The 20650-nt window shown below is 35.7% G+C and overlaps 3 long non-coding RNA genes across 7 annotated transcripts; all 3 read left to right on the top strand.

Moving 5' to 3' along the window:
• The first annotated feature begins 1229 nt into the window (after positions 1–1229).
• On the top strand, positions 1230–12886 carry LOC147557029 (uncharacterized). Of its 5 annotated transcripts, XR_015233773.1 has the most exons (12): positions 1610–3444; positions 3561–4253; positions 4348–6495; positions 6574–6821; positions 6922–7007; positions 7149–7178; positions 7437–7529; positions 7636–7740; positions 9103–9175; positions 10471–11827; positions 12485–12537; positions 12778–12886. It is a non-coding gene; the product is annotated as an uncharacterized LOC147557029 (long non-coding RNA). The 5 variants fall into 5 exon arrangements; XR_015233775.1 differs by lacking the exons at positions 7437–7529; positions 7636–7740; positions 9103–9175; ... (1 more) ...; positions 12485–12537; positions 12778–12886 and adding an exon at positions 1230–1603 and having other exon boundaries at positions 1772–6790; positions 6922–7303; XR_015233777.1 differs by lacking the exons at positions 7636–7740; positions 9103–9175; positions 10471–11827; positions 12485–12537; positions 12778–12886 and having other exon boundaries at positions 1610–6790; positions 6922–7178; positions 7442–7519.
• A 2694-nt stretch (positions 12887–15580) lies between these two features.
• Positions 15581–16456, top strand: LOC147557028 (uncharacterized). Its single transcript, XR_015235319.1, has 4 exons — positions 15581–15626; positions 15734–15861; positions 15955–15999; positions 16324–16456. It is a non-coding gene; the product is annotated as an uncharacterized LOC147557028 (long non-coding RNA).
• A 551-nt stretch (positions 16457–17007) lies between these two features.
• Positions 17008–18018, top strand: LOC147557027 (uncharacterized). The gene is made up of 3 exons (XR_015235080.1): positions 17008–17172; positions 17395–17475; positions 17641–18018. It is a non-coding gene; the product is annotated as an uncharacterized LOC147557027 (long non-coding RNA).
• The last annotated feature ends 2632 nt before the right edge of the window (positions 18019–20650 follow it).

Below are 20650 nucleotides of genomic sequence, written 5' to 3'. Positions count from 1 at the left end.
TCTTCTTGTTGGAAGTCTATGCACTCTATACCTGGTCGTAACCTAATTTAGGAAGCAGTAATGTTCCAATTGACCCCTAAAAACTTATTTTCTCTATTAGTTCTTTTGAACATCCCTTCCTCATTCAATGCGTTGATTAGGATTCAGCACTTGACGAACTGATATGGTTCTTCTTTTGAAGGGAGTTTTCTATCCTTGGTTTTTTTTTGTTTTGAATTGTTCAGCGTGTGCCTCGAACCCTTGACCTCTAAGGTGGAAGATCATACCTCTTACCACTCCAACCAAGGGTTGTTGCCTTTCTATCCTTGGTTGCTCCATGGGAGTAAGTTTTTGTTGTTTCATTATGTCAGTTCCGCAACTACTAGGTGCAGTTGGATGTAACAGTGTTATTTGTGTAATTTTGCTTCTCGAGATTCAGATGATCACTGGTGTTTTGTATTCCAGGAGTCGGTTTAAGTTGAGCCTGCTGAATAGTAAGGGGCTTTCTAATGGAGTTGCTTTTCTGAAAGTTTAGTTTGCAATGCGTCCATTTTTGCTATCGTATTCAAAATTCCTTCACGTTACTTTTAGGATTTGGCTCCTGTAGCAGGACGAAAGTGTTGTCCTGATAAAAATTTTAGTTGTAACATTGCTTCCTTAACTTGTTTTCAAGCTTTTATTTCCTTCTAAATTGATGTTTTCCAGGGATTTGCAACTTGGCCCAACTCCAATAAAACGCGATCTAGTTTCCTATGAAGGGGTTTGTCCTTAACATGTGATGAACTTTTTTTCTTTTTCAATTTGAGGATGATTGGACTTCAGAGGAGGTTTTCTTTTGTTAGAAGAGATCTTCGTGACGAGTTCCATTTCAAATTTGCATCTTCAGGTTTCGTCCTTTTCAATTAGTAATTGGTTGTTTATTGAAGGGGTTTGTCCTTAACAGATTCATATTCATCCTATTGAGCCTTTCCTGTATGGTCTCCAAGGTAGATATCGGGGAAACCGCACGATCACTTTGTAGATGCATTTGGATGTCGCTATAGAAACTTTTGAAATTGATTAGTACTTCTGTAACTGAAAATCTAGAATCTGTTATCGTCTTCGGTTTTTCTTCACTGATTCATAGGTATCCTCTCCGGATTTGTTCGTACTAGTCGATATAGTTGCTTTGGGATAAACTTAGAACATCATTTGGTAAGCGGAAGGATTATTCTTTTTTGTTTTGGGTATAGTTGCTTTGGCATTACTTTAAGCCATCATTTTGGTCATTGGAAGGTTAAGTTTCGATTTGCGAATATCCATAGCAAACAGTTATAGATACTCGGATTAAGGGCTTAACTTTGAGAATGGTTTGAATTGATTGTTGTTTTCTTCTGTTGGTGTTCTACTTCTTGTCAATAAGATATCAGGTTGTAGCTTTTCTTTTTCTTGGGAGGCTTGCGGGACCAAAATGAAAATCTTTACTTGGATAATAGCTTATGCAATGCATTCCAATTTCCTTAGGTCATTGTTACTAATCTAATATGCATTTTTAAAAGTTTTATGATGTTATACAAGGAAGTTGGTGTCTTTGGGAGGAAGTTGAGCTCTCTGCTTAACGATGATTTCTTCTAATAAAAAATCGGTAACTATTTTTCCATTTTCTTTCCCAGGTCTCTTTGTGATGCAATAGTTATTCCTCGTCATCCTGTGTTTCCATGGGCTGTGGCTTTTTAATCTACCTGCTTTCATTCTTTTTGTGGCCTTTATTGTCCCCTTATATAAGTAATTATTTCACTTTATTGGTTGGTAGGAGGAAGGGCCGCAGAGGTCAGCTATGAGGATGTAACTGGGATGTAGCCGAAGGGGTGTTTCTTAACTTGCTTCTTTAACTTTTATCCTTGTTGGCAGGGCCGGCCCTGAGGCCAAAGCGGGCAAAGCCTCGCTTCGAGCCCCAGGGGTCAAAGGGCCTCCCGAGAAGTTGCAAAATTGGAGGAAAGGGGGCCTTCGACTTTGTTTATATATTTAGATAAAAATTCTAGAAGTAACAAATATTCTACTTTAGCTTAGTTGGTTGATTTAGTGAAGCAAATACTATCAACTTCATTTAGATGAAAATTTTGACTTTCTTTTAAAGTTTTAATAGTTTTGAATCTAAATTTTTCTCCTCTTTAAGACCATACCACCATTACCCACCCCCTCCCCCGCACTATAACTAAACAACCACCACTACCCCACCATCACGATTACTAAACATACACCACCACTGCCACCACACCTTTTCACGAGGACTAAACATACCCCAATCGACATTATCATCTTCAGCCATCAGACTACACCACAAAAATGAAAAGAAGAAGGCGGAAAATTTTTGCTCTCTCACTTCATCTTCTTTAAGAATAATTATTTGTTAGTTTTATTTTCTAATTTCTGATAATTTTTTGTTGAAGAAAAAAGAAACCAACCATACTCATTGAGTTGCTCACTTGCTCACTTGCTCTTGGAACCACTGAATCGGAAATTCGACTAAGGACAAACTAGTACTTTCTTGAAGAGATCGATTAGGTTTGTAAGTTTTGCTTTCGATTAGATTTGACGATTCATGGCTTCGATTTTGTGGTAATCTAGGGTTTGCTGATTCGGTGGTGTCTGAAAGCTATTTGAGTTTGTGGTAATCTAGGGTTTCGTTACCCCTGGTTTGTTTTTCGTCTCAAACATCTAAAACCCTAGATTTAGATGCTTCTACAGATTTAATTCAATGATTATTTTGATTTGGTTCTCAATTGGATTCTTTGATCAGGCATTGCATAATAGGGTTGGATTTTTTGGTCTTTTTAGTAGTTTTATGAATTTATTTTGCTTTTATTGTTTGGGGAAGTTAGGTCTTTTTATATCTTCAGTCCAGTCTTTTTAGATTTAGATCTTCAGTCCCCCATTCTTCATATTAGTCAAAACTAAAACCCTTAGCCCTCACAAATAAAATGAGTCTTACATTATATATCCTTAACTGATCTGTCTAGGGTTGTGTTCTTCCTGATTTTTTGGAATGTGTTGCAGGCTTCTTTCAAGTTATTAACCATTAGCTGATTAGATGGTTCCTCACTGTTTGTGTCATATTAATATAGGCTGTCGGGTTGATTTTATTTTGTATTTCTTGGTTAATGTTTTTAAGCATCTATCAGTTTCCTTTCAGTTTGGTTATTGAGGCCTCACGTTTCGTGAAACGAGGGTTCCATTTGAAATCTAATTTGACTATGAAATTAGATTTCTATGTGTTCTTGATCGAATGCTTTCTGCAGATTCGATGTCTATGAAATTTAGGAAGTTGAGATTGTCAATGATTCCATTTGAAATCTAATTTGACTGTAAGTATGATATTGAGTGGGGGTTCTCCATTGATTGGTCTTTTTTAATGCCTTTAGTTATGATTTCGTTGTCGATCTTATATTGCAAATTTTGGAAATTGAGTGGTGGTGCTTGAAATAGGTTAGTAATCTAGGGTTTCTGAATTAATCAATCAATTCTGTTTGGTTTTTGGCTTGCATCTAAAAAGTTTTGATTTCGATTTCGTTCTCAGTTTAATTATTTCTTTGATTTTGCAGGAAAAAATATGGGTTGGATCGTAGTACTTGATCAGTTGGTTTCTTATGCAGATTCCATATCTACAGGCAGTCTGGGAAAATTCAGTTGTCAAACGATTCAACTACCCATCAAGCTTGAGTTTATAATCGCGATTGAAGGGGGTTATTAATTCGTTGGGAATTACTTTTAATGGATTTATAGATGATTCTGATGCCAATCCCACATCATGATCATCTTAAATACTTGCTCCACTGTGGTATCCTGCATTAGATGACTTTGTGATATATTAGATTAGTTGGTGTAGAACCTTAAACCTGATTTAGTTTTATGTTACTATATTCAGGAATCTAGTTTTCTGTTACTCTATTGTAGAATCTAGTGTTCAGGTTCTTCTTTAAGTAGGTCCTTTACATCACATTATTTCGAGGACATGTCTGCTTTCGATGTCCAGCACTCTTGGATCCTTGCTACTCTAAGACCATGGGTTATGCTAAAAAGTTACTTGGCCTGTCCGGATGGTGTTTTCTATTTGAAGTTCCTTATGTGTTTTTGTTGATTCTTTCTAAATTTGTACTAAGTCCACTTTTGAATGTACAAAACTTCTTTAGCTTATTTTCAGGGATATGCATTAAGTTCTAGCAGTTCATACTCAGTCCATCACTTGGAGCGGGAAGGAGGAACACTTCGGAGTTCCCACGGCCAGCTATTTCTCGGTTTGGTGAATCTATTCCTGTTACCCTTCTCATTTCTTAGAGATCTCGGAACATTATTTTGACAATTCATGGCTTCGATTTTGTGGTAATCTAGGGTTTGCTGATTCGCTCGAAATGGAGAATGGATATCGAGCATTCCTTGTTTGCCAGTGAGAAGAAGAAAAGGGATGGACTTCCTCAGTTCTTTTCTTGAAGAGATTGATTAGGTTTGTAAGTCTTGCTTTCGATTAGATTTGAGGATTCATGGCTTCAATTTTGTGGTAATCTAGGGTTTGCTGATTCGCTCGAAATGGAGAATGGATATCGAGCATTCCTTGTTTGCCAGTGAGAAGAAGAAAAGGGATGGACTTCCTCAGTCCTTTCTTGAAGAGATTGATTAGGTTTGTAAGTTTTGCTTTCGATTAGATTTGACGATTCATGGCTTCGATTTTGTGGTAATCTAAGGTTTGCTAATTCGCTGGTGTCTGAACGCTATTTGAGTTTGTGGTAATCTAGGGTTTCGTTACCTCTGGTTTGTTTTTCGTTTTCGTCTCAAGCATCTAAAACCCTAGATTTAGATGCTTCTACAGATTTAATTCCATGATTATTTTGATTTGGTTCTCAATTCGATTCTTTGATCAGGCATTGCGTAATAGGGTTGGATTTTTGTCATCCTCGGTTGACTGCCTCCCAAAATTTAGATTGCCTCTGGCAACTTGAGTTTATATTTCATTGGCTTCTTTCAAGTTTAGATTTAGATCTTTTTAGATCTTCAGTCCAGTATTTTTAGATTTAGATCTTCAGTCCAGTCTTTTTAGATTTAGATCTTCAGTCCCCCATTTCTTCCTATTAGTCAAAACTAAAACCCTTAGCCCTCACAAATAAAATGAGTCTAGGGTTGTGTTCTTCCTGATTTTTTTGAATGTGTTGCAGGCTTCTTTCAAGTTATTAACCATTAGCTGATAAGATGGTTCCTCACTGTATGGGAATCATCTTGCCTGTTGTCTGTTTCCTGGATGATAGGATCTACCTGGAGAAGCGATTACATTATTATCATTGTAGAGTTTTATATGCGAACTTGGGTACTTAGTTTTATATCTTAAGTTCATTGTTTCTTTATTCAAATATTTAATATACCAATTCTCTCCCAATATTGCAGGGATTTGTTATGGAAGTGTTAGCTACCGATACTTGGTTATTTCTTTATTTACGAAAAAGTAACAGTCTTATTCCCCATACAAACTTATAGTTTGATTAGATTTTTTTCTCTTTCTGCTCAATTATATTACATTGTCTCTCTCAGTTTTGGAGAGATCAACCTTTGGCTAGACTATTTTCTTGGATCCCAGATGATAAGGATTTAATTCATGGAGAACTAGTTGGTTCTTATCTGCTTATTACTTGATTCCCGAAAGTTTGTTAACATTTTTACTTTTAATCCTTAAATATACAGGCTCAACTTTTGATGGGGGAAGGAGTATTTTGATGTTCTTATCTGCCTTTGCCTTCTCAATTATGTGATTCCTTGTGATCTTTGTTTCCTAGATGATATGGTTTTTGCCTAGAGAGCGACTCCATTTTTATTTTGAAAAGGGTTCTCTATCCAAACATGGGGCTTTAAATTCATTTTCTTCGCTATTAAGATATTGAGTGGTAAAAATTTCTCTCCTTATCATTAGGGATTTGTTGTGGAATCCTTGCCTAAATCATTTCGTGATTTGGGAAGAAGATCAAAATTTGGCAGTATTATTTCCTATCCGAACCCTCAAGATTTAAATACTTGCAGAAGAGGTTTGGTTTGTCTGCTGTGAAGGGAGGGTGTTCTCTATACTAGATTGTTTGCTTATGTTATGTCTCTTCTACCTTTAAGATTTGATTGCAGGTAACTGTGTTCAGGTATGGGTGGCTGCCATTTCAGACATTCCCCGACGGTTGGTAACCTTGAACGGGGTTTAAAGGGGGATCTCTAGTTAAGAGGCTTTCATGGAAGTTTATTTTAGTCTTTCTGCAATCTTCATATTCGTAATACGAAATTCCTTTACCTTACTTTTTAGAATATGTGGTATGGACCTGGAAGGGTTAGCGTGTCACACGTTTTGTCACGGAAAAAATAACTTGCTTTGCATTTCTTGCATTGGTGGTAGAACTTATCTTGCTGGATTATCTTTGTTTACTGGAGGATTAGGTTTCCATGGTGGGAGCGCTTTGTTTTCTTCGAAGGGTTTCTTTCTTATATAAACTTGCAGTTACATTTCATACAGAGGTCATTTCTTCAAACTATTTGTTCACATTTACTTTAAATTATGTCCACAATGTGTGACCGGTGATATCCGCTGTGCAGATTCTGTCACTCTTCCGGTTGTTGGAGGACAAGGAATTCTTACTTGAGTCTCTCCCGAAGGAGTTTTTATTTCAAGTTGCTAGTGAGGAAGTTTATTGATAGATTTTTATTATAGTACAAATTTTTTTTTCCCGCCTGATGTTTAGGGGTATGAGCTACAGGTTGGTAGATATCAATACTGAGTTCAATATCTGACGTGGGGAGGGGAAAATATGGAGTTACAAGTCTTGCTTGCCACCTATTTCTGTGTTCGTATTTGTTTTTTGACTTGCTCAACCTTGTTGGGGTTTCTTTTAAATTTCTTAATGTGCTGGATCCTTATTTTTCTTTTGTTGTTTTTTTCCGAAGGATTCTTTATTGCTTGACGATTTGGTTTGGTTTCTTGGAGTACGTTATTTGAGATGTCTGCGATCCATATTTGGCTCATGTCAATCGTGAGTGAACCAACTTTCTTAGGCGGTAGTGTTTGGTCACGTTATCCTAAGTTTCCTTAGTGGTTCCTCATCGGCAATTCTTCATTTTCCCTTCTTCAGTTTTGAGTTTTATGCTAATCACAGTTTTGCACTTTTTTCTAGGTTTTCTGTTTGCTCATTTTCTCCAAATAGGTAATTTGTTATAATGTACATGATGATTTTTGTTATTCTCTCTATTTTGGTTGTGTTCCTTCGTTTCTAAAAGATGTTGGATTAGTTTTACAAAATGGAAAATCTTTCTTGTCGGGGTTGCTGGAACTTGCTTGATGTTGGTATTATATTCCATGGTTGTCATCAGGATATAGTTTTTTTTTATCTTTTTCAGTTTTAAAGTGTCCTGTCTAGGTTATCTACATCTGTAAAATCGTTGATGGTCTTATCTTGATGTAGGATAGGTGGACTTCCAAGTCCAACGGAACAACTTTCTGGTGCTTGCTGGACGGGTCAGAAGATTTCGAACTGAACTAATTTCCGTTATAATGTGTAAGTCAAGTATTTTCAGTCCTATTCCAGCATAACTCCAGATCCATGAGTAAAATCCGTAGTGCCAAAGTTGTTTACCTTTTCCTTTATTTTCCGACTTTTAAAGGTAATTTAGAAGACATGCTATCTTAGGAGCGCTATCATGTTGATGCAAATTGTTCCGTAGGTTTTTCATTTTCAACTTCGGTTGGTATGCTTACTAACTTGGGAGGTTAGCTTTTGCAATTCTACTTCATCTTATTTTTGCTGTGTCTGATGTTGCTCCTTGCCTAAGACATAATCTAGTGTTATTTGTATGTAACATGAGCTCTAACGCTTGAGTAGTTGTTGGCTTGTCGCTCGTATAGTCGTATTGTTAGCTAGGAATGACCATCTCACCTTCTATTCTTGTCTCCAAATTTTTTTCTTCTTCGATTGTGAATCAATTCAGTTATTCAGTTATTCAGTTATTGCGCGCCTGCTACTAATTTATATTGAATATTAAGATTTTATGTGACATATTAATAGCTGTTTCAATTCTACTTCATCAGATTTTAGATGTGCCAATTGGTTGTATCTTGCACAAATATAATAGTGAGTTAGTAATATCTGGAGGGTCGTTTAGAATCCACCTTTTTTAAATTTCAGGGGCCAACTTCCAGATAGTGTTTGCCAACTGAAAGGTGTTGAAATGTAATGTTACCAAATACACCCTATTGGAACTGTAGATCTTCACTCTACTACTTCGTGTTGTTCGTTAAATAAGCCTCAGCGGAACTGCTATTAAATACGTTGAAATTTGTTTTATTGTTTGTTTCAAGGACGGCTTCTGTCTAGAGGAAGCATTTTCTGGGAAGAAATTTTTGTGTCTCAAGTTCCATTTAAATTTGCGTCTAAAATTCTGCCATTTTCAATTCCTAATGCGTTGTTCATCTTGGGAGGGTTTTGGTCTTTTACTCCACTTCTTTGATTTTTATCTTTTTTGTGAAACTCTGAATGAATTGTAATATTTTTTACTTTTTGATTTTAATCCTGTTAAACGAAGTTTAGTTGAGGGGGTCATAATTTATTGGTAGTATTTTTAAAGGCTTTAGAGATAATGCTGCCGATCTTATTATGTATATGTGAATGACTTGATGCACATCAGAATGGTTTTGTTGATGCTTTAGACCACCAAAGTTTTTATTAATCTGATTACTCTTTGGGGAATCCACATATTCTTAATCTCGCAGTTGAACCCTGTTGTTATTAGAGCCTTGAGGGAAACATGAACATCAATATGTTGCAAGTGTGAATTTGACGCTATAGAAACTATTTTGAATTGATTGTTGTTCTCTGAAGTTGGTGTGAGGACTAAAGTTCTGAATTTGGTATGAACAGTTCCATGTTGTTTGGTGATTGGTGGTGTGCCTGAAACATATTTGCGTGTGAAACAATGTTGATTTTGTGATCTAACTGGTTTTTTTGGTATTTGTTTGCATCTCGAGCATCTAGAAGTTTTGGTTCTGATTTGGCTCTTAATTTTGTTCTTTGATTTTGGGACTCAGGGTTGGGTTTACATCTTCATCGGTTTATTGATTCAGTTGTTGTGTAGGGAAAACACACTTTGAAATTCTTCCCATTGAGCAGCTCCTATTTGTGTTCTCCAATAAAGTTTCGGGGAAAAGGTAAGATCACTTTGTGATGTATCAGATTTGTTTCTAGTGGATCTCTGGACATGATTATGGTTTTCTGTTACTGTTAATGTGGAATCTATTCTCTCATTGCGGCTTTCCTCAAAAGCTTAGGTATCCTAATTGATTTTTTTAGGTTTTATTCGGTAAAGTTGTTATTGTTGCGTAACTGTAGGACATCATCTTGGTCAAGGTTAACCTTTCGGATTTATCAAAATTGGTGATGAGAAAAACTTTTCTTCTTTCTAGCACTAATTATTTTATTGATGAGATTTCAACCAAGAGTAGAAAATTTTGACACCAGTTTTGTATAGATTGTTGTTGTCTCCACTTGGTAACAAGCTTCTTCTTGATGGGATTTCAGGTTGTTCAAATGTTCTCATGGGTTAGTTCTTGACCAAAAAAGTAAATCTTTAAGTGAAGGGAGTTTATATTAAACTGCACTATTGATACGCAATTGAAATTTTTTTTATGATGTTGTAGAGAAGTCACTGTCTTTGCAAGGGAAATTGGGTTTTCTTGTTTTGACTGAAGGAGTTGTCTAGGTTAATGTTTTCTTTTCAGTGTTCATATCAATTTTTAGGGGTTCGCGCCAGGCGCATGGAAGTTTGCTCACAACATTTGAATTTCTTCCTGAGAAAACCTAATCCTGTTAGCTTGTTCCTTTGCATTGCTTGAAGTGGTGTGAAAACTATCATTCTGTATTATCTTATTTTACTAGGGGGAGCGCAACAATTCCTTCTTGCAGGGGGTTTTCTAGCCCAACTTCTTGTACATTTCCGTGTTTTTATTGGGGAATATCTATGCAAACACTTTGCTTACAGTTACACCAAACTGTTTCCAGACCATGCGGATGTCTGCTTTCCATACGCAGGACTCTTTGATCCTTGGTCAATAACATGCGACATCCATAGACCGGCTCTTCGTGTTATTTGCTTTGGCTCTCTGAAAAGTAGTAGTACTACCTATCTTTGGTTATTGCATGGCATATTTTAAGAATCTTTTTATACCTTTTCATTTTCTAAGTTGTCTGGTCCTCCTGAGTATTATTTGTAAGTTTCTACGATGGCTGGTGTCTTGTCGAAGCTTCTTCATAGAAATGGTTTCTGTTTGGAGGTGCATGACCTTTAATATTTTTTGAAAACTTTGAACAGGCGTCTGATATACTTTTCTTTTCAATTAGTTCTGACTTCTCTGGCAATGCATTTTCTGTCTTTTAACTTGCAACCTTAGTTTATTCCTTATTAGAGGAATAACAAACTAAGCATGCATTTATTTGATTTTTGCAGGGATCTTCGAAATGGACTTACTTTACGAAGATGTGATTTGGTTCTCTTTTGGGGTTTTCCTATTTTATGGAGATGCCACAATCTTCCCTGTAGTCTCATTCCTTTCCATGAAAATGTAGTATCTATAGATCAACTGCCCTAGTTTTCTCATGCCAGGTCAGACAAATATAGAACCATTAAATTTCTTTTCTGGTTCCGATTGTGCCATATTTTAAGATTCTTGTTGTATCCATCCTAACATGTGCGCTTCTCCTTTGGAATTCCTTCGCTTTGTTGTAGGGATGGAAATTGTTATTTCGTGCCATTGTTTAATAATGAATGACATGATTTATGATTAATGATCTTGAAACCATAAATAATGGAAAAATGTCAGAAGGGTAAAATTGGTAATGAAAAAGAAAAAATTTAATTTCTAAAGGTAAACAGATGGAAAAGTGATTTAGGGGGCTATTTTGGAAGTTGGTCATCTTTAGGGAGCCATTTTGGTGAGATGGTCATCTTTAGGGGGGCCAAAATTGAGTTAACCCTTTTTATTTTATTTTGATGTTTTCGTTTGCATGGTCACTTGTTGTCCTCTCTAGTGGGATACGCGGCTAATTTATAGTGTACATTCTCTTTTAGCTTTCTTCCTTTTTAATGTTATATTATAACACGAGTTACAGCTGGATAAGTTTTGAGGAGATAACAATTATTTCTAGTTAAGTAACTCTCTTAGAGCCGAAGGTTTTCTGTCATATTTGAAGCCATTACATTGCTTGGTAAATTGTTCTAGTTCGAGTGAATTTGTTGGATGCTGCAGATAACTACTTTCAGGGCATCCAATTTGGAAGATCACAATCTATATTTGGCTCATGTCCTGGTGGGAAGAGAATATTGGATGTCTCTCCTGATTTCGCAGTGTGCAAGTGTCTAATTGTTCTTGTCTTCCTCCAATACCCTCCAGGTGAACAATACCATTTAAATTTCATATGCTCTTTTTAGTTTCTAACCAGTATAAATGGAGAAATTTGCATGTCTTTTTCGTCCACTAACATGTCGTGTAGACCCTTTTGTTGATGGTTGATACTTGATACTTAAGACAACCGAGGTATACATAGAGAACTTAAATTATTTTCTTCTTAGGGGTTTCCGTTTCAACTTTCATTTGGATATAGATCTAAATTCTTTTTCTTTGTCTTGGACTTATTTGATTTTGGTTGGTTGTTATATGGGGCTTGGATTACATGTGGACAAGTCTAGGTTCTGAGGAGTTATTAAAAAAACAAAGTTGATTACTTAGATGGTGTTTTATTGGTTTGTAGGTTTCTGTCTGATTCGATTGTTGAACAATTTGGTTTCCAATGATTCTCATTGGAAGGTTTGTTGATTCGATCTTAGAATATCTGTAGCAAACAGTTATCTATTGATGCTTGGATCAAGGTTTTTACACTGAGAATCATTTGAATTGATTGTTGTTTTCTCTAGTTGGTTACCTGCTTCTTGGCAACAAGATATCAGTCTATTGATTTTCTTTTTCGTGGGAGGGTTTTGGGACCCAAAATGTAAATCTTTTTCTAGTTGTGTTCTCTTTCTCAGGTATCGATGTGATGGAATCATGGGGCGACTTGTCTTAGTTTTCCATGTTAATGTCAGAGAGGCGATGGGTTAAAAAACCACACTAGTTCGTTTCCTTTTACGGTGTTTCAATAGATATAAGTACTCATTTGATTCTTATTGGTTTGGTAGGATGATTGGGGTCAACTTTGTCAAATTACCTGTGTGAAGGGCCATTTATTTTAATTTGCTTTTGTGATTTTTGTCCTTTTTAGAGAAACTATAATTAATGGAAGCAAAATCAAATTGATGTTTTTCAGGGATTTGCAACTTGGGCCAATTCCAAGTAGACACGACCTAGTTTTCGTTCGTTCTGGTTACTTTTTCCTCATTTCTAGGGGAATAATAAATCTTGTTCTCTTAGTTCATAGGTTATTTATTTGACTATTGAGTACATGCAATTTCTTTCTTCTCATTCTAGGGACTGCATTGGAGGTTGTAATTTGTACCTGTTTGCAATCGATTTAGGAAACAGTAAGGTTTGATTGACCCCTAAAAACTTAACTTTTTATTAGTTTCACTTTTGTTCTTCTTTTGAACTCCCTTCCTCATTTTTGCAGTGTTATTAGGCTTTAACCCTTGAAGAACCGGCATGGTTCTTTCTGGAAGGAAGTTTTCTGTTGCTAAATTTTTATTTTTAGATTATGTTCGTTGCGACAGCTACAAGATGAAGTTGGCTTTAACAGTGCTATTTGCGTGATTTTGCTGGTCCAGGTTCAGATGATCGCTCACATTTAGTATATTACGACTTGGATTTAAGCTGACTTGTTCAACTCAAGGGGTTTTCTACTTTTTGTTCTCCTTAAAGCTTAGTTTACAATTTGTCGATTTTTCCTATAATTTCCTTCACCTCCTAGGATATGGCGCCTGTAGCGGTATGGAAGCACTCTCCTGTTAGCAGGTATAGTGTTCGAATGAGTTGTTTCCAATTACTAATGCTTTGTTTATGGAAGATTGTTTTCTCTCTCTTAACTTCCTTTTTCAAATATTTTTACTGTTGCAGGAGTAGTCATCGAAGCATGAAATGTTCATTTCTTTTGATTTGCATTTTGAGCATCTAAATTTGGTTAGCTTTTATATTTGATATAGGACGGTGTTATTGGTTCACTGATATTCACTTTTTAATGGCTTTAGAAATTGTTTTATCTCTCTTAGCTTGCTTTTTCAATTTTTTTCACTGTTATAGGGGTAGTCATCGAATCATGAAAAGGTCATTTGTTTTGATTTTCATTTTGAGCATCTAAATTTGGTTAGCTTTTATATTTGATATAGGACGGTGTTATTAGTTCACTGATATTCACTTTTTAATGGCTTTATAAATTGTTTTATCTCTCTTAGCTTGCTTTTTCAATTTTTTTCACTGTTATAGGGGTAGTCATCGAATCATGAAAAGGTCATTTGTGTTGATTTTCACTTTGAGCGTCTAAATTTGGTTAGCTTTTATATTTGATATAGGACAGTGTTATTAGTTTTGTAATGGCTTTAGAGATTGTTCTGATGCCGATCTTATCATGACTATATGCAGGAGAAAATCAACATCCGGATGAACTTGCGTGCTTGCTAAGCTGGTGGTTTAAACCAGCAACAGTTTATTAATCTGATTTTTCTTTAGGTAAAGCACATTTATAATCATTCTATTGAGCCTTTGCTATGTGGTCTCCAACGTAGATTTCGGGGAAACCGCAAGGTCACTTTGTTGATGTAGATTTCGGGATATGTCAATATAGAAACTTTTGACATTTACTAGTCTCTCTGTAACTGTTAATCTAGAATTTGTTCTCGCCTTCGGTTGTTCTTCACAGATACGTAGGTATACTCTCAGGATTTGTTCATGCAAGTCTATATAGTTGCGTTGACATAACTTTAGTACATCATCTTGGTGAGCGAAGGTTTATCATTTTGTTTAATATCTTGATAATGATCTATGACCACCAAATTCTGATAAGGATTGCTTTTTTGGGTATATTTGTTTTGGCATAACTTTAAGCCTTTGTCATTGGAAGGTCTATCATTTCGATTTATTGATACTCCTATTAAGGGTTTAACTTTAAGAATGGTTTGAATTGATTGTTGTTTTCAACAGTTGGTCAGTTGGTTCTTGCTTCTTGTCAACAAGATCTTAGTTTGTTGATTTTCTATTTCTTGGGAGGGTTTCGGGATCAAAAATGATATTTCTTCCATAGGGTGTAGCTTATGCATTGACTTCCAATTTTGTTAGTTCATTGTTACTAATCTGATATGCATTATTATAAGTTTCATGGTGTAATACAGGGAAGTTGGTTCTTCGGGAGGAAGATTGGTCTCTTTTGTTTTTCTCCAGGGATCTTCGAATTGGACTGACTCCAACGAGATGTGATTCAGTTTGCTCTGGAAGAGGTTTTCCTCTTCTGCATATATCATAAAACTCTTTACATATCTAGGGTTGCCGTTATTATGTTAATAACATTGAATTTATTGAATAATCCAAGCAATGTGCGATATCCATAGGTAGGTTGTCTGTGTTTTTCTCCTCCCCTTGGGAAACATAGCTGGTTTCTAGTGTGCAATATATAAAGAATCTTGGTAATTTTCATTTCCCGATATTTGGAGGCCTTCATTGCGTTAACTGTTGGTTTTCTTGAAGGAGATCTTCCTGTCGAATTTCCATTCGATTTGCCTTTTTTACTTACTAATGCATTGTTTATTTGGAAGGGGGTTTGCTGTCACTTGTTTTTTCAATCTTTTCCTTGTTAGAGGGGTGTCATGGAAGCATGAAAAGTTCATTTGTTTTCATTGTGATGTGGGAACTGGACTTATTCCAGAGAGACATTACATTGTTAATGAACTAACTGGGTATTCCGATCCTTTATTGTCCAAAAGAAGCCTTCTTCCTTATCGTTTCTTTATGAAGGTGTTAGTTATGTAAATAGACAACATGTGGGTTTTAATCCCTTTTGCCATTAGCTGTGGGTTTCAATCCCACAAAAGAACCAAGAGGGAGCTGTGGGTTTTAAACCCTTTTGCCATTTGCTAATCCATTTGGAAAGCTAGAAAGGATATCATTTTTAATGATTTAGCTCATAGTCTTATAATAGAAGCAGAAGATGTCCTAGGTCTCCTATTCCACTGGAGTAGAAATATTGGTTGAGCTCATAAGCTGTTCTATTTTGATTTCTTTTCTAGTTAAGAGGATATAATGAAGTAACACATCTTCATCTGTGATTCTACCAATTCTTTTGTACATTCTCCTTTCTCTAATTAATTCAAACTTTTCAAGAAAAAAAAGTTATGTAAATAGACATAATGAATCTACTTAATATTTTTCGCGAAGGGTGATCAATTTCAGGGCTAGGCTCTTTTGTTTTGTGGAAAGGGTGTTACCTGATTGAACTTTCCATATTTGAGTTTCTTTTCTTTCTTCAAGTTAACTGTGTGAAAGCGCTTTTTGTTCTTTTATTTTGTGAGAATAGGACTCTCTCTAGGGTGTAATAACCTTATTTGTTTCTTTATGAAGGTGAATTTACTGAATACTTTTCTGTGGTTTTCCATTTTGGAGGACTGGGTTCTTTTATTTTCTGTGACAGGTTTTGTTGACTGATCTTTCTGTTTTCAGTTTCCCTCTTCTTTCCTTTCTTGCTCTATCTTGTAATTACCTAACATGTGATGAACTCCTTTTTGGTTTGGTTTTCAGGTTGACAGGTGTTATAGGGACACGTTAATTTGTTTTCTTAGAAGAGATTTTGTTTTGAGGTCCAAGCCAGTTTGATTCTAGGGTTTAGTTCTTTTCAATTAAGAAGGAGTTTCTTATATTGGAAGCAGGTTTTCTCCCTCACTCTCTTTGCTTTTTCAGTTTTTGTACTTGTGAGAGATGTGTTTGTAGAAGCATGAAAAGTTCATTTCTATTTTTCACAGGGATGTGAGAATTGTGCTTATTCTAGGGAGACATTACATTGTTATGTAAGTATTAAACAATGAGTCTAGTTGATACTATTTCAGGAGCCTACAATACTAAAAAGTACCTGCGTCCCAATGGTGATGCTAGGTTATTTTATTTTTGAAAGAGGGTTTCTTTCTTCATATCTTCTTGAAGTGATTGATACTTTTTTCAATAATTATATGTACTCACTTTATTCTATTGGTTAGGAAGACTGGGGTCAACTTTGTCAAGTTAACCATGATTAACGGGAAGCCAAATCAATTTATTTCTGAACTTGCTTCTTTGATTTTTGTTCTTGTTAGAGAAATTATGATTAACAAAGGCCAAATCAATTGATTTTCCAGGGATTTGCAACTTGGACCTCCTCAAAGGGTACGCGATCAAGTTTCCTCTAAAGGGAGTTTTCCTGATTTACTTAGTTACAAAAGTATTCTCTTAATTGCTGCTATGAGTTGTTAACACCTCATTACCTATCCAAATATTCTTCAGGAATCTCCAATATTCAAAAATCTTTCTCCAGGTGAGCGATATCTATTACCTTCGGGTGAGCGATATCTATTCAAAAATCTTTCTCCAATATCCAAATATTCTTCAGGAATCTGCTATGAGTGGTCTTCTTGTTTACTTGGATGTTTCAATTGAAATTACCTTCGGGTGAGCGATATCTATTATATGCTTCCTGTACTATGAGGGCGTTCTTCCATGGTTTTTCTTTTCGACTAATCTAGGGTTTCGTATTTAATTTTGTGTTGTTGTTTTTTGTTTGCGTTCTGAACATCTAGATTTGATTCTTTAATCTTTCTCTGATTAGGCGTAGTATAATACGGCTTGGATTTTCGTTCCTGATAAGTTGATTGCTTCTGCAAATAGTATTCAATTTTGGAAATTTCGGTAGCCATTGGATTCAAATACAAATATTTTTTTATAATAAATTCTTCTCTTAGGGTGTTAGTACCTTCACCGATCCAAATATTTTCAGGAATCTGATTCCCTTCGTCCTCTTGTCATGTGTCATGATATATCACTTACATTTTTTGCTTTTTAGTTTCTAGCTTGCATATATTGACAAATTTGCTCTATTTTCATTCCCTAACATGTTGTGTTTGGACCCTTCTCTTAATTGCTGGTATTTTAGGTAAACTGAGGTTTATGGAGAGAAATCAGTTTTGTCTCAAGTTTCATTCGAAAAACAGGTTTGTTTCCGAAGTTTTTCTTTTTTGCATAAAGTTTGCTTCCGAAGTTTCATTTGGGTATACCTTTAACTTTTATGTGTTGTAGTTATTAGGTGTGTTTTCTTTAAGTGTTGGTCTGGCTTCATCTTGGTGGATTGTCTTGTATGGATTGAATACATCTAGAGTCTGAAGGGTTTTTCTCTATCAAGTTGATTATTTAAATGGGTATATTTTTTTTTGTAGGTATATCTTCACCTTATTACAGGGACAACGTTATGGAGTGTTAGTTTGTCAAAATCTGACGATGTGCTGATGTAGAAAAGAGTAATACTTTAACTCTCACCCTAAAATCTGCTCACCTTTTTGATTGGTTGTATAAATATTGTCTTATCAGTTTCTCTTTTCTTCCGCTCAGTCTGGTTACTTTTTCCACATTTCGAGGGGACAAAAAATTAATTTTGACCTCTGAGCTGTATTACTTATTTACAGATGATGGGATCTACTTGGAGAAGCGATTTGTTGTTGTAAAGAAGGTTTTATGTGCTAACTTGGTTCTTTAGTTCATAGGTTCTTTATTTGACTATTGAGTACATGCAATTTCTTTCGCCCTTATTCTAGGGACTCCGTTGGAGGTTTTAGCATTCCGTACCTGGTCACGCCGATTTTGTCAGCAGTAATGTTTTGATTGACCCCTAAAAGCTTAATTTCTTTTCATTACTTTCAGTTTCCTTCCTCTTCTAAACCTCCCTTCCTCATATTCCCGCGGTGATTAGGATTTAACTCTTAGAGAACTGATAAGGTTCTTCTTTTTAAGAAGTGAGTTTTCTCCTTGTTCCATCGGAGTAAGTTTTTGTTTTTGGGTTATGATCGTTCAGATGATCACTGGCATTTGATATTCTAGGACCCGGATTTAAGCTGAGGTTGTTTAATCGTAAGGGGGTTGTCTACTTTTTGCTTTTGTGAAAGCTTAGTTTACAATTCGTCCATCTTTGCTAGCGTATTAAAATTCCTTCACCCTACTTTTAGGATTTGCCGCCTGTTGCAGCATGAAAGTGTTCTCATCATAAAAAGTCTGGTGCTCAAATTTCTTCCTTAAAATTGGTCTGAAACTTTTGTTTTCTTTGTCTTTTTTATCTTTAAGTGCATTGAATTTTTGTATTGCCGCGGTATCTTTACAACATACTGTTAGAGAAATTGCATCAAACTATTCGAGGAAATTTCCGTGGATGTTTGCCATCCAGCACTCATCTTCATCCTCCATATTCAAGGACTACACATAGCGTTGAAACATGACTTGGTCTTACTTGAGGGAGTTGTTACTTTAGGTTGTCAGTGTAGCAGTGTGTCGATCCTTTCTTTATTTTTAGGAATTCGCATTACGGTAGTTGCTGCTGTCCGCGATTAAGAGAAACATTTTGTGTTCTCCTGGTGGCTTATGTCTTGTTTGCACCATCTGGTCGGGATTTCCTTAATATCTTGGGGAATTGTTCTTGCTGCATTTTTTGTTTTTCTGAGGATTTTAGGTGAAGATTTGAAAGTTGTAAGTTGCGCTCGTCTTCTTTTGTGCGACATATGTATTTTCCAATTGAAGGCATACAGCACTCTTTCGAGGACATGTCTGCTTTCGATGTCCAGCACTCTTTGATCCTCGCTACTCTAGGACTATGGGTTATGCTAAAAAGTTACTTGGCCTGTCCGGATGGTGTTTTCTATTTGAAGTTCCTTATGTATTTTTGTTGATTATTTCTAAATTTATACTAAGTCCACTTTTGAATGTACAAAACTTCTTAAGCTTATTTTCAGGGATATGCATTAAGTTCTAGTTGTTCATACTCAGTCCATCACTTGGAGCGGGAAGGAGGAACACTTGGGAGTTCGCACGGCCTGCTATTTCTCGGTTTGGTGAATCTATTCCGGTTACCCTTCTCATTTCTTAGAGATCTCGGAACATTATTTTGACTGCATTTGTTGTTAAAAGATCCAGTATTTAGTTGGGGATGTGATTTCTGTTCTAACTTGCTATTATGTTGTTTTGTGCGGGATATATCTGTTCAACATTAAGCAAACAGACTCTTTCTACTACTTTGAGGGCACAGAAATTTGAGGTACGTCAATTTGTTGCTGAATTTAGTTTGGTGGTAGAGATACTAACATAATGGATTTTTTAACTTTCTGGTTCGTGAGTTGTATATAGGATCTGTGGTTTCCATCTGAATTTGGGGTTTGGGGGATTAGCAGAATGGCAGGTGCAGTTGTTTACATTAGTATATATTTCCTATACAAAACAGGTTTGAAGTGATTGTCGTTCTCTAAGTTTGTCAAAGAAATTATTTAATTAAAGGAGCTTACACTTATCATTATAAGTGTTTATTGTTCTCTAACAATGGAATACACAACCTTAAGAATTTCAAATTTTCTCCAGGGATTACGGTTTGGGTGCAGCTGCAATTTCTTAGGTATTGTTGTGTTCCAATGTTGATTTATTTCAGGAAGGCTGTTTCTCTTTTGTGCAAAATTGAACTTACCTCTTTCAAATTTTTTCCCTTTTTCCGTCGAGGTTAAATTTTGTTTTGAAGATATGGGATGGCTAGTCCTATTCTGCCCATGTTCATTTCAAGAAGGCGATGTACTTTAAATCCGCAATCCTTAATTAAGTAGCTACTCTGTTTTGAGGATTTACTTTGGTCCTTGGTATCTGATTGTTAATTATAATTTAGAAATCACTCTGTGTCTTTAATAAAGCTTTATGATATAAGCTGTTGCCCGAAAGTGTTTTTCTTAGGCTATGTCTCTTCCACCTTTAAGATGGAGTTTTCTATAGTAGCATGTTTTCTGAAAAAATGTTTTGCTTGAGCTATATGTCTTCCACCTTTAAAATGTGCCATTAACTGTGTTCTGGGTATGCATGGATCCACATAAAAAACATTCACTGACGGTTGGTATTCTTAGACCGGGGTTTTAAGGAGGATCTCTATTTAAGGTTTTTCATGACAGTTTACTTTCCTCTTTGTGCAATTTTTTTCCTAGTTGTAATATGTAATTCCTTAACCTCGCTTTTAGGGTTATTTATTTCTTAAAAGGTTGTAGAACTTATCTTACTGGATTGCGGGAGTGCTTTTGTTTCTTGGAAGGGGTTTTTCTTATGTAAACTGCAGTTATATTCATGAATTGTTATTGGGGATGTGTACTTTGCAGATTCAGTCACTCTTTCTGGTTGTTGAACGACTGGGAATTATACTGAAATCTTACTCGGTCTCTTTGAAGGGAGTTTCTATTTCAAGTTGCTGATTAGGAAGTTTACCAATATATCTTTTATTTGATAGTACAATTCTTTTCCATCCTTTTGTGTAGATTACGAGTTATAGGGTTTGGTAGGTTTCTTTTAAATTTCTTTTAGTGGTCTGAAACATTATTTTGGCTTTGTTGTTCTGTTTTTCAAGGGCCTTAATATTTACCTACATATTTGATTAGGTTTTTCCACAAAAGTGGGTCTTCTGTT

This window comes from Eschscholzia californica, unplaced genomic scaffold (assembly GCF_041429995.1).
Source record: "Eschscholzia californica isolate CP2 unplaced genomic scaffold, dmEscCali1.0.p SCAF_2, whole genome shotgun sequence".
Classification (NCBI taxonomy): Eukaryota; Viridiplantae; Streptophyta; class Magnoliopsida; order Ranunculales; family Papaveraceae; genus Eschscholzia; species Eschscholzia californica.
The sequence above is the reverse complement of the archived record's forward strand: the minus strand, read 5'-3'. Positions and strand labels throughout refer to the sequence as shown.